Raw genomic sequence first — 14,246 nt, 5'->3', positions numbered from 1 at the left:
AATAAATTACTATTTACCTGACAGTGCCTTTGATAAGCTCGTCTCCTCTCCCCCTCTCTGTCCACGCAGCACGCAGCAGCGAAACCCCTTTGCCTATAATTCTTATTAAGGTGATACCTTTTCTGAATAAGAAAGTACGCACTTCCAAAGCCGGCACTCTCCGGGGTTTTTAAGGGACATTGTTTTTATTGGTTGCCTTTTATTTCCCCCACCCTGCTGTGTTTTAATGCTATAGTGACTTCTGTGTATACAACTCTCATATTGAAATGTCGGCTGCAGATATATGCAATATTAAAGAGTGCTTATGAATTTTTGACATCTAATTAGTCGCTACCCAGTTAACATGTCAGGACTCAGAGGGATTAGGGAGGCAGCCCTTTCTGAATAAGTTACAGCGAGGCTCCTGTCCTTTTCATGTATTATTCTTTAATGTAGGTGGTGATTATTTGGCTGTGATTAATTGATGAAGCCCATTGGTCTGGCAAGTGGTGCCGAATTCACCATCCCTCACTTTCATTTCTCTCAGTAGGGCTCTGCCACTTAATCGGAGGGACTTGCTCCTTTGCGGGCCATCTCTCCGTGCGGCGTGTCCTAGGGCAGGGGACTGTTCCCCAGTGTCCCATCGTGACCCTTTTTCAGCTCTTCCGACTCGCTGGTCAGCCATGGGCTTTACATTCTGCTTTCTTGTAGAAGCCCCAGGTCCTGCAGCCCCGGCCTAGTCGCATCTGAAACCCAGTGGGAACCCCCTCCCCCCAATAAAAAAGCTTCCTGTTTCTCCCCTTTTCTCATATCTGTCTTGCCAAGCCTTACTCTCCCGTGCTTCAACACCTGTAGTGCCCAGAACGGAATGGCTCAGTTACCCCTAGGTTCCACTGCCTGCCAAGACGCCAGGTGGCATGCGGGGCTCTCTGAGGCCGCTCCCGCCATTGTCTCCAGCTGTGGGGCCCCAAGAAACCACACACGTGTGATGCACAGCCTGATACGGCTGGCTCTGCCCCTCTGGGTAAGTGATACCAGGTTCTAAAAGAGGCAACAATGTGGAGCGGATGTCGCGGAGAGGGGATCTGCAGGCTGCCTCTCAGGGCACTGGCCTGCTGGTGTTGAACATCCTGTTGTGCACAGGCTTAAGTGTGGAAGGTGGCCCGGGGGGCAGGTGCCTTCCGCCTCCTGGGAACGCCAAGCCCAGGCAGCACAGCTCCCTGAAGCTCCTGTCCCAGCCCCACAGGCTCCCATGGGGGGGTCCTCTCTGGCAGTGGGACCTTGTGAAAGACAGATCCGATCATCTTGGGTTTAAAGCTGGGAATGATTTTTAATATTTAAGGTAAAGCAAGCAGGGAAATGGTTTGTGAGAACAGCTCTGTGTTTATACAGGGGGCTGCGGAGGAGGAGGTGTTTTCTCCTTCACTTCACGACTCCCCTTCAACACACCCGTGTGCACGCACAGGTGCACCCAACCATGCACACACACATGCATCCACCCACACACAGGTGTACACACCCATGTACATAGTCACACACACCATACACACACCAGGCACACACCAGGCACACACATGTACACACACAGACACACACTTTCTCCCCCATGGCTTCCTAAACAAAGGCTCTGCCACCAGACTTCCCTACTCTGGCCTCCTGGTTTTATGGGCAAATAATCACTTTTTTGCAAAGCAGAATCACCCCCATTATAAACTCCCACCATTCAAATCTATAATTGGGCCGTGACAGAGCTGTGGCCGATTCATCTTTTTAAATGCACCAACCCTGGACGAAGCATCCTAAACATGCGTAATTATAAATAAACCTTCACCTATGTCAGCTGGCAGGGTTGTTAATTACTGCACTTGATGTCAATCAAGGCCAGCGCTGGGTGCGCGAGTTAGGGGGCAATTTCAGAGGAATTTCGCGGACATAAGCTGTTCTCCTTATTCTATTATCTGTATTTAAAAGAAGTGGGGAGGAGGTACCGCTCAGCCAGAAGGGAGAAGGAGAAAGCACTCACGGGAAGAAAAGGGTGGGGGAGGCCAAGCCCTCTCACGGTGCAGTGTGCCAGAGATGGGCCTGGAGGGCAGACACACCAGGGACAGCTCCCTGCTCGGGCCCCACCCTGCCCCACCAGTCTTTGTCCCCAGCTCTTTCACATAGGAGATGAGGAAGGAGCTGGACTGGGGTGCACACTCCCTGATGGAGGGATCGGGGTCCCTGGTACTTATGTGCAGACAAGGCTTGGGGGCCGGGGGGGGGGTGGGTCAGCAAGGCGGAGAAGGGGACAATTAGGAAGAAGGGAGGGGTAGGCGCTAAAAGGAAAAAAAAAAATCAATCGATGCATATTCACTTTCTCCTCCAAGGCGGATTCTATCCTAAGGAAACGCTGAACTTTGTAGTGTTAGCAGCAGCTGAAATTTAGAATTATTGTTTCCTTCTAACAGAAGACTCATTTTCCACGGCCGCATTTGCAGCATAATAAGCTTTTTGTTATTTTTTCAATTAGAGTCAATTGACCTAACAAAATGCTCAGCAATTAAGTGATTTTTGTAATGGTCCGGGGTAATTTAGCCGAGCTTGTCAGCTGTGTTTCATGAAGCCGAGCTGTCTTTTTTTCCCCACTGCCTCTCTCTCTCTCTCCCTCTCTCCCTCTCTCTCTCTCTCTCTTGAGCATAATGGCTCATAATTTCGAAATCTTTTCCTTCTGTTTCCCTCACAATAATTCGCAATTACAGGAAGTTGTTGGAGGTGATTTTTTTTTCTACCTTGCCTTTTGAGTCAGTAATTTTAAATAAAATGTACATACTTATAAAAAGGCAGCTATTACTGAAATCACTTTTTGTGTAAACTCAATTATTTTATGAATAGTGACACCAGCTTATACCAGGTCCCACTCCTGAAGGCTGGGGCATTATTATCTTCAGGGTAAAAGGTTTGGAGCGTTCAGAACACTCTTTCCAAATCAAACCAGCATTCACTAAGGTAAACACAACTTCAGGAGACTGGGAGGTGTCTGGGTTACCTGGCCATAAAAAATGGCAGCCTCCTAGCCGTCCCCATCCCTGGGCAACCACTGGACTTTAGCTTCTCATCCTCTGATTTATGAGGGAATTCCTCATTTGCCTAATTGATTCATTTTCTTAAGAGGACATCTGGAGTTACATTTTCTTTTAAAAGGCTGTAGTTAGATCTGATGACTGGATCAGATGTTCCTTCATTGTATTACTATCGGTTTATACCTATATTAAAAAAATCCAATATTCAGCATGTATCTGCATGCATGGGTAACATACAGAAATAGCCAGGGAGCCATGTGCCTGTGTTCGTTCAGACAAATTAGCCTAGGAAGTAACTCGAGGCATTATCAAGATGCATCTTTAACCTTTAGGAGGCTCATGCTTGCTTCTGCATTGCCCTGTGTTTGAAAATGATCTCTGGTTTCTACCCCTGAGTTAGAACAAACACCCTGTTGACTTCAGTTGCCCCCGCAGTGAAAAGCAACTCAAGGAGCAGCCCACTTCATTCCTTGGCAAAAGAACTCCCCAGGAGGGGGCAGTAGAAGAGCAAGCCAGCCAATCCCCATTCTGGCTGCCCTTCCACGGGCAAGACCACTGCCCTGGGAGCCCCATCCATCCCCTCCTGGCTCACATTTGAACATGGAGCTAGAAAGATCCATTAGTACAGAACACTGGTTTTGAATGGATTCTGATTCTGTTTGGATAACATCTAATCGGATGCTCTCCCTTCTCCTTTCAGGTTTTATATCTTTTCAACGTGGCTTCTTGTAAGCTGTGGCTGTTGTCAGCTGAAGGCTGGGAGAACTGGGCATATTCCCCGCCAAGGTATGTAGGCAGCCCCGGGAATAGGGGACTCCCCGGAGCCGGGAGGACCTCGCGAATGAGACACATGTCTAGTGCCATAGGGCCTGGGTGGACTCATGTACTTACCATGGGAGTCTGGACATCATTTCTTCTTTCTGCATCTCAATTTCTACAAATTTAAAACGAGGAGGTTGGGTTAGATACCATCTCAGAACTCTTCCAGTTATAATTGCAAACCGATCATGGATTCATTGATTGACTCATCCATTCTTGACCGTATGCATTCTGATCTGCAGAAGACATTCTGCATATAACAGAGTCATTATACTCTGGGGTTTGAATTGCTCTTTTGTTAAAAAATACGAAATTTTCCTTCAACTCTAAGTAGTTTTCTTTATTCTTTTTTTGAGGGCTGGAGGGATTGCATAATTTGCCCTCAGCCAAGGCGTAAAGAGATTTTGGAGACTTACGCTTATTTCATAGCTTTTAATAAGGTGTGTGCTTTCCACAGTGACTGATGTCTTACCTGTATTTTTTGAGATATTTGGAAATCTTTACCCATTTCTCCAATGATCATGGATAGCCCTGGGCTTGATTCAGTTTAGATTCTATGTCATTGTGGTTTGGCCTGGGCTGGGACCGGGCCCAGCCTCTCAAGGCTTCAGTTAATCCACTGCGCCTCTCATTTTCCTGACTATAGAGGAGAAGCTACAGTTCTGAATAAGCATCTTGTAGAAGAAAGAAGCCAAAGCAGAAAGTATTAAACTTTCATCCAGCACCATAGGAGAGATGTAGTTATTAAATTTCAGCTGCTTATCAAACTGATATGAAAGTCATTTTGCACGATTGCTTTGCATCCGCAAATCTTCTGCTTTTATTTGCAATGCATCTCCGTGCTTTCTTATTAGAAAAATACTCAAAGGATAAAAAAGCTGATAATATTATTCAGTTTTGACAATTAGGTAGAAAAAGCACTCAAAGAAGTGCTTTTTTATTGCAGCTGGTAATAATATTGGGGGTCCTCTTGATAGCAGTCTATACTGATGCTACCCAAGGTGACACTGGTTTTATCTTCTAATTATCATGTGCCAGTTATGCTGGATCCGGGCAAGGGAGTCTTTGCCTTGGTACATATGACTCTTGCTTACATGACACGCAGAAATATGCTGAACCTCCTGCATTGGATTACTCCTGACGGTATGGTGTGTCCACTGGGTTTATCGGTATTGGACCCGGGAAGGGGACCGTCACAGTTTATTCAACACACCTTTGCTGAACATTTACTGTGTGCTGGGAAATGCATTAAGGCCCAGACAGCGGTCTACCAACAACTGAATTTCATCTCCTCTTTTTTTATTCAATCATCAGCATTTACTTTTTAAATTATATACATATGTAAAATTATCAATTACTTATATATTTATGCACATGTAGATATATGATTTTTTAATCACTTCACCATGTTTTCACGTTCCAGAGAAATGCCAAAATGATTATTTTGACTTATTAGTCAGTTCTATACACCTGATTTTACTTTGGCCTTTTTAACAGCTTTATGAGACAGAGACTCATGTTCTCAATTGACAGCAGAGGAAACTGAAGCTCAGAGAGATAAAGTGACTTGCTCAAGGTCACACAGCTGGTGCGTAATGACGATATGATTCCAGCGAGGTTTGTGACATTATATAAAAGACTGCTGCTCTTTGGCCTAAGCCTAGTGCCAGCATCTCCGTCAGCACCATTCACCCCACAGGCTCCAATGCTCTTCATCTCTAAACGTTCAGATTCTGACCAGGGAGGCAGAGACCTCAGCACGACAGCATCACCTGGTAATAGAGTTGAGTTCTCTACTACTCTATTTGGGGGCTGCGGTAGGAGAAGTGGGGCTCCCATCTGCCAAGGTCACTGAGCCCTACACTTTCTGCTTCTATATGTGGAGAGGGACCTTGCTTGCCTGGCCTGTTAGACTGATACTGGCAAGAGGGATTTGTGGCCACTACCATCCAAGCTTGGAGAGGGAAGCTGTAGCTGTGCCCAGTGTAAATAGCTTGGATTGAAAGTCAAAAAAGATCGTATTTAATTCAACAGAGGTTTATTGAGCACCCGCTATGAGCCAGGCACAATTCTAGGTATTTGGAGTGCATCAGGGAAACAGAAAGAGACAAAAGATGCTTGCAACAGTGGAACCTACGTTCTAGCCAGAAAGTCAGACTAACAGCAAGGGACAGAACAGCATGTTCTAAGGTGGCAAGTGCCATGGAAATAATAAAAGTGGAGCCAGCTCAGGGAGGAATGGGAGCAGTGTCCGTTTCAGTATGACATAGCCTGGTCAGGGATATGGGAACCTGCTCCAGATCCTTCTTGGGAAAGTCTTTTCCCTCTGGGCCTCGTGTTATATGAACTGAACGTTCTCTAATTTGGTGATCTTATGAATCACTAGGAGAGGGTTTACCTTTTTTTTTTTTTTTTTTAACCATAGAGAATCCCAGGCTCAGCTGTAGGTTCAGACTATCTGACTGTTCTGGACCTAGGACCTAGGAATCTGCACTGTTTAAAAAAGAACCCAAGATAATACAGAAGTGAAACCAGATTTAAGAAGCCCTGGGCTACATGGCCCGTGCACTCTACAGGCTGCAGGGTGAATCCTCTCTGCTCTTCAGCTCATCAGCATTGTGACCTTGGGAATATTCCTGAACAAAGGGGTATTCTTTACTTCTGTGGTTGTTAACTGATCCAACAGTTGACAAAAACACTTAACCCTGGTTTGGGATTTTGGTACATCACTGGAGCCCAAAATTACCTTCCTATTTGTCCTTGTAGCTCTAACTTCAAACCATACCTCTCTGAAATTATGAATATAAGACAAAGACATTTGAAGAGGGCTGGGAAAAGAAGAGAATAACGAATTTGTAAAGTGGTTACCCTCCTGAGAGAGAAAAACGTCACTAACCCATGATTTAGGCAGAGTCCATTTTACCAATGCGGTCAGGAAAACATGCATGCAAGAAGCTGAGATGATAAAGAGAGGGTGGACGTGAGTATTTTCCATAGTGAGCACATCCCATCTTGGGTGTGGTCTGATTCCCCCCAGGTTGGGGACGATGGAGCACAAGGACCACTGAGTCTAACTGGCCCAATGCAAGTGAGAACGACTGCAGTTCCCACCTGTTTGCACAAAACCCTGACAGTCTGCCTTTGCCATCGCACTGTGTGCACTAAGCAGAAAGCTTTCTTTCCTTCATCACTTCAGCTCTTACAAAACTGAAATTGTATTAAAAAAAATAAAAAATGAAGCACAAATAGAAGTGTCGGAGATCACACACCACGTAAATATTCATCCACACAGGGATGGGATCATTCCTCTCACTTCTGCCTCCCATGAATGTTCCTCCCCCATCTCTCCTGATCCTTTTGCCTTTTGCCCTGTTCTCTGTTTTTACAGGAATTATTCCCACCTGATATATAATTTATTTCATTGTTGTTTTTTGCTGTATACTGTCTCTTCCCCCATCTTTGTTGTGTAGTGTTTTTATTCATTTCTCTGTCCTCTAGCCTACAACATAATAGATACTCAAAAAAAAAAAAGAGTTTCAACTCACTTCTGGTTTCACACTGGTGGAATATCACTCATCTTATTATTCTCTCTTACAAAGTCCCCCATCCCTTCAGGCTGGAATGATCATGCTATATCTGGCCAGTAGAAAAAGGCAATTCCAAAAAGAGAGAGAAAAAAATAAAGGGAAAAAGAGAAAATTGAGCATAAAGGAGTTCAATTTAACATCTTCATCTTTATATATTATATGTTGGTGTCTGTAGACTCCATATATCTTATAGCTTGAATTTTAATTTGGGGCACACTTGTAGAATCCATCATGCTAAGGGAAGAACAGGCTTTTAATGGCCAAAGGCAATTTGCAGATTAGTTTGCATAATTGCCAATTTCCAATATATTACAGGGAAACAGACAAGGCTGAAATATATTTGCAATGAGTCAAATATAGATCTTTATTTTTTTAAAAAAAAACATACTTTGATTAATTTCAGGTACCTAATTATCTTCTCAATTTAACAACTATTTCTGTTTAAATGACAGCTTTTAAAATATTTGACTCTAATAAACCTCCCCTGAAAACTTGTTATGCTATTAATTTGATAATACTTTTTTTAAATGGAATGTTCATTTGGTAAAGACAACTCAGTACGTGTCTAAAAAAAAGTCAATCTCTTGCAAGAATGTGATCCAAAATAGTATTTTACTATCTCACTACCGAAATGACTGTGCTGAGTGTCCCTCCCATCTGTTCTGATGGCCTCGGGTACTGAATGGCCACCCCAGGCTGAAGCCTGTCCACAACCCCTAAGTCCATATGGACTCTTGCTACAGGAGTGATTCCTATACCCAAATGCAACTTGGGAAACTCAGAATTCCAGCCTTCTTCAAGTGTTCTTGACAATGATGATGAAGATGTTTGTACTATTTAGATAGGCTTTCCTTGCATTAAACCATCATTTGTTCATCAGCAACAAGAGAAGATTAAGGAGAGACAGTGACTAAGAACAAATGGATTTCCTCATTCTCCTGAGGTGTGATGTGTGGACTGGTGGTCCAGAAGTCAGAAGGTCTAGATTCTAAGCCTAGTTCTGCCAACAACTGTTCTACTCAAGTTCTGCTCAAGCCCTTGTATCTATATTTATATAATGAGAATTTGGAACTAACATTAATATTTTACCAGTTTATAAAGGTAAAAACATGGCTATATATCAACTTTTAGACTTGGAAATTCAAGCCAGCCAGCATTTACCCAATAAATGTTCTGTACCAGGCCAATATTATAGTCCCTCTGGTGAGTGGAATTAAAATATACATATACATATATGCACATGCACATGTGCACACGAGCACACAAATACATATGCACACGCACGCGCACGCCCACACCCACACACACACACACACACACAATATAGTGGCTGCCTGCAGGAGGATTGCAATCTTCAGGATATGGTCAGTTGGAAAGACAATATGATATAGAAGAAAAAGAGAAGACATCCTGGATTCAGGATCTTCAGTGTCCCTGTGTTTGTGGGCAAGTTGCTTAATCTCTTTTGACCTACGATGTCTTCACCTAAGAATGAGTGGTGATAAGAATAAAGGCATTATGGGGTAGTTACAGAGATTGACATGGTCTATTTTAATAGACCATAAGGAATACTCCCAGGCATACAGTAGGTGCTTTCCAAAGAGTAGCTGTGAGTGCCATGATGATGACGACGACAGCAACAATGACGATGGGGATAGAAGGCTCTAGGTCGTATCATCCTATAAATGGATTTCCCAGGACAATAGGAAACTGCAGCTCAGAAGCTGTAACTCAGGGACCTGAAGGCTATGAGTCACCACTTTGCTTCGTGCCTGTCAGTTCATTTTTGAGACTCCACAGAAATAGAAATGTTCTATCAGACCAACTTGGATTGCCATCTGGCCCACACATTTTCCTGGCACGGCCCGAAGGCCAGCATTGCTATTCTCCCCTCCAAGCAAAACCCCAAGTTTAGCAGAACAAAATCTGCTGCTGAAATGCATCAAGCACAGCATCAGTTCATTATCACAATTAGCATATTAGTAGTAGTTATAAAGCAATAAATATTAATAATAATTGTATCTGTGCTAAAGTCATTAATACAACTACTGGTTATGGTATTATAAGCAGCTAGTATATGATTTAATAAAAACAGAAACAGTAATAGGGAGTGCTTCATACTTTTCAAATGACTTGCACATTCATCAGCTCATTGAGTCTTCTTTGGCTATACTATTACCCTAGTTTCTCTTCAGGGAAACTGAGGTTTGGAAAGTTAAGAGACTTATCCCATAAACTAATATGCAGAAAATTTGGAATTAGAAGCTCTGTCTTCTGACTACTGGTGTAGCAAGCCCTGGAGATTGGGTAGAGAGGGGAGAGAAAAATTCATCAAATAAAGCATTTTTTTTGGCTCAATCACTGACTATTATAGGGTGTCAGGTCAGGAAGAATGCTGGTGTTCATTGAATTCAGCTCTTTCTTTATACAAATGAGGGAACTGAGGACTGGAGGGGTGAATGATTACCTCCAGTGAACAAGAGTTGTGACCTAAATTCCAGATTGATTTTTATTTCAGTGTTCCTTTGTGTGGTGCCACTCCTGAACCCTAAACCCTTAAAGTGACCTTTTTCTTTTGATTTCCTGTGAGTTGAAAACCAGCTAGTAAAGTTTGTTTAAGGTATGTATCAATTTAGCTCTAAATCATCAAAATGTGTCCCATTTAACTCTAATTCTGTAGCATAATATTAGCTATTGTGTTAAAATAGGATCCCTTGGTCAATTACATTTGAAATATACTGGGTTAAAGCATGAGTTAAACAATTCTTGCTGTTGTTTTGGTTGCTGGCTTTTGTGCTCTTTGCTTGCATTCCCATCTATCTTTGAGCAGAAGATTCTTTGCTCTTAGAAAATCCCTTGAGACTCCTGTTTAATAGATCACACAGTTTGGGGAACTTAGGTGCAGAGGGATCTTTGGAAGGGTTTTAGTGCATGTGCTTATAGCAGGTATTCCTGATACCTGAAAGTCTGCTGGGTTTATTTCTGAGTGTGGGACCAACGGATGGCAAGTTTGAAGTATCTGAAAATATAAACTGCAGAGATGAGGGAAGTCATAGCAACCTTGTTTTATTTTAACACACAATGACATTAGCAGCAACTGAATCTACACTACATAAGATGGTCCTAAACTTCTTTCTTAGCCCTAAAATCCCGTATAAGGGGCATTTTTCTTATCGATGTTTACTAAGTGCCTACAATGTGCCACTTTTCACACAATTTCTGGCTATTTTAGGCTCCTGCTTCTGGATCTGGGCTTCCTGTGGTGAGACACCTGAGAAGAAAGCGTGCACAGAAGGCAGAATATTTATAGGTTTGGGGGCTATGAAATTAGGTAGTTGTACTTGAGCAAATATTTTCTAACAATATCTTCCTCCCTGAATGTGACCATATAAAGTTGAAGGTGAAAGAAGCCATTTTTTTTCTAGAGACTGTAGCTACTAGAAAAAAAGGATGAGAAACTTGGATGGAATGAGAACTTTATTAATGGAGAAAATTAAGAACAACTAGAGAAGAAATGAGTAAAGTCAGAGAGATTTGGCCAAAGGCTTGGTAACATTTGCTATTGTCCTCAGAGGGAGATTTGTTTTACTAGTAACCCCTAAAATTCACATTGCTGTGAGATTGAGGAGTTAGTTCTCACTGATTTAAAGTTGGCTTCAGCTATGTCAGTCCTGGAAATCTTATTGTTTGTTTGTTTTATCATTTTTTGGGGGAAAAAATATTGACTTTGAAAATTGCATGAAAATAAAACGTCCAGTGAACTTTCTCTCTTAAAGACCTACCCGTACGGATTTTTTACTTTGCATTCAAGACCACATTTTCAACTGCTTTTCCTCCCAGCCTCCTCTTTAAATATGTAAAACTCTGCATGCATCTAATTGTTCCTTCAGTTGTCCACTTGCACCTTCAAATTATGGGACAAGTGGCCAATTGGGCCTGCAATTGGCTAATTGCATCCACAATTAGCCAATTGTGGGTATAATTAGCTGCATGTAGAATTAATCATATGCCCAAAGTGGGCGTCCACTCTTTGAAATCATAGAACTAAATGTGTTCTAGATGCACATCTGTACTCAGGCACAAAAGGGACACAGCCAAGGCTCCTGGATGAAATCACTCTTAAGAGAATCATTAAAACAAATCTGGTGTTTGGTTAAAAAGGCCATGTGATTAAACCCTGAACATCAGGTCTGCCTGCTTTCTCTAGGAGGAGCTCGGTGTGGACAAAGCAGAGAAGATAAAATTCTTCAATCTGAAGTCCTTCTGCAAGAAACTGTCCTAGCTGTTGTGACACTCCAATTGTGTGTGTGTGTGTGTGTTTTAAATTAAACCTTTGGATTTATGATATAGTTGGTGACTTCTATCAGGTGAACTCTCTAACTAGAGTCCTTGATAAGGAACCACATTCATTTTGTCCAAGTACATGCCACAATGTGACATGTCAATCTCAGTCCCATTTAGCAACCATGCTGCTCAAACTGCTGTGTACATATTCTTGGGGGGACCAGGGGACAGCATGGGAAAATGGCATCCCAGGATAAACACAGTGCATGTATCTGAAGCAACAATGTTATATGATGGTAAGCAAGATAAGTTTTAAATTTTAAAGTAAACAACAGAACATTTTGAAAGAGGTAAATGTTGTAGTGGCTAAAATCTTTTTATGGGTTCGAATCTGGGTTCACTCTGAGATCTTGGGCAATAACTGACTTACTTCCTACAACCTAGTTTTCTCACCTAGAAAAATCAATATAAACTAATAACTACCTCACAGGATCTTTTTAGAATTAAATGAGGTCATTTAAAATTCTATAACAAAAGTGAGAACATGGAAGGAGTGGAGGTGAGAGAGGGAGAAAGGGAGACAGAGAGAGAAATCAAGACTCAATAAATCAAGACATCAGCATATTAAAAGCTCTGAGATTTCCTGCTACAAAGAATTATTTGTTTATCTCAGAATTTTTCCAAACAAAAGTGACCAAAGACCAATCTTTTTAGGTAACACCTGTTACTGCTAAGAAATGCCACTCTAGATCAGAAATAATCAGTGGATACCCATTGATCACAGAGCAAACTTCAGATACCTTAGTGGGTTCCATTTCTCACCATGGACCCCAAACACTTTTGCTCTCACTTCCATTTATGGAAGAACTTTTCAGACATCCACCCACACTGCAGGCATTTCTGTCTGCTGAGCTTGCCCACCTTGCTACCCACACCTGTGTTTAGAGTGACCATCATTGATTTGGGACAAAGGCCATGTGAAACGTATGAGGTTATATCCAGAGTTAAAGGTGTTGAAGGAGAGAGAAGAGAACTGCAAACAAGAAAACATTTCCTGACAATAAAGTCACGTTTCTTTATTATGAAGATACAGTGGTCTACAGCCATACCACCCTGAACGTGCCGGATCTCATCTGAAGATACAGTGATTTTTTTCCTAAGTTCTAAATTTTGGCTGGATTTTGAACACACACCATTGTTTAATGCAGGCCAAGTGCACACATGTCATATATATTTCTAGGTAGGAACAGAGGAAGGACAGAAGGAAGGAAAGGAGGAAGGAAGGAAAAAAGGGAAGATAGGTAGTACTTACTTTTATGCTAGGTACTTTTACACCTGTTATCTTGTTTTCTCTTCAAAATAATAACATCAAATATGAGTAATTATCCCATTTTGTGGATGAGACTACTGAGCCTCACATAAGTTAAGTGATTTTCCCAAAATTATATAATAGCAAGTAATAAATAACCAGATTTCAAATTTTTATGCAAAAATATCAAAAACTTCTTTTCAACAAACTCTATAAACAAAAACCATTATAGACATATGAGAAAATATCATAATAAATTGTATTTCATTTTCAAATGCCTATAAACAAACCATCTAAGAATTAGCATCTGAACACAAAAATCTGTATTTGTGGTTTTCTGCATAGATATTAATTTGTATTAAGAGATTTTATAAATCATCATGTTGATGAGCTGAGATTTTGTGTTTTCTTCCAATTGTACTGAGCCTAAACTCTGGATATATAAATCAATTTCAAGAGTCCCAAAAGAACTCAAAGCAAGTCAAGGCCAGAATGAGGCCCTCAATCTCTATGCCATTGCAGAGCCCAAATTCAAGAACAATGCAGGGAGGGGACCCATTCATTAAACATACTCCTCTTGTTGGCCCTTTGTCCAAGCTGACTTGTGGACTGTTCATTGGTAACATACTTGACATTTTGCCAAATGTGTCATCAGCATTTAAACAAACTTATCTTTCATACCATAATCCTTGATCCACAATTCAAATATTACCCCCTTATGAAATCTCCCTTGTCATTGCAGAATAGATCTAAATACTTTTTAAGACTATCACAGTTCCTGTCTTATACAATGCATCTGTCATGTTCTTATCTGTATCTGCCAGCTATGCTGTAATAATGCTGTGTAGCAAATAGCACCCAATTATTTGTTACCCTATGTTACAGGTAAGTCTTCGGTGGGCTAAATCTTTGCAGCTCTGTGCTCAAAGGTTCCACTCCAACCTGCTAGCACAACCTTGCTAGTGCAAGGATCTGTACCCTTGGGCTTCCTGTTCTGGGATCCAGTTTAAAGGGAGACCCTCTGCCTGCTGCATGCTGTTTGCTTATGGCAGAGGTCAGGAATAAGAGGATTGGCTGAAACTCTCACTGCACCTGAAAGCTCTTGCTGTGATGTGGTAAACATTACATTCTTTTACATCCCATTGGCCAAAGCAAATCATAAAATCAACCTTAGTGTCAAGGGAATGAGATGTAAACTCTTTTTTT

The 14,246-nt window shown here is 41.8% G+C and overlaps 1 long non-coding RNA gene across 1 annotated transcript; it reads left to right on the top strand.

Annotated features, from left to right (window-relative positions):
• The first annotated feature begins 9,988 nt into the window (after positions 1-9,988).
• Positions 9,989-11,671, top strand: LOC123640140. Its single transcript, XR_006735882.1, has 3 exons — positions 9,989-10,067; positions 10,680-10,757; positions 11,655-11,671. It is a non-coding gene; the product is annotated as an uncharacterized LOC123640140 (long non-coding RNA).
• Positions 11,672-14,246: the final 2,575 nt, after the last annotated feature.

This window comes from Lemur catta, chromosome 1, assembly GCF_020740605.2.
Source record: "Lemur catta isolate mLemCat1 chromosome 1, mLemCat1.pri, whole genome shotgun sequence".
In the NCBI taxonomy this organism is placed as follows: Eukaryota; Metazoa; Chordata; class Mammalia; order Primates; family Lemuridae; genus Lemur; species Lemur catta.
This window is presented reverse-complemented; position numbering and strand designations above follow the sequence as displayed.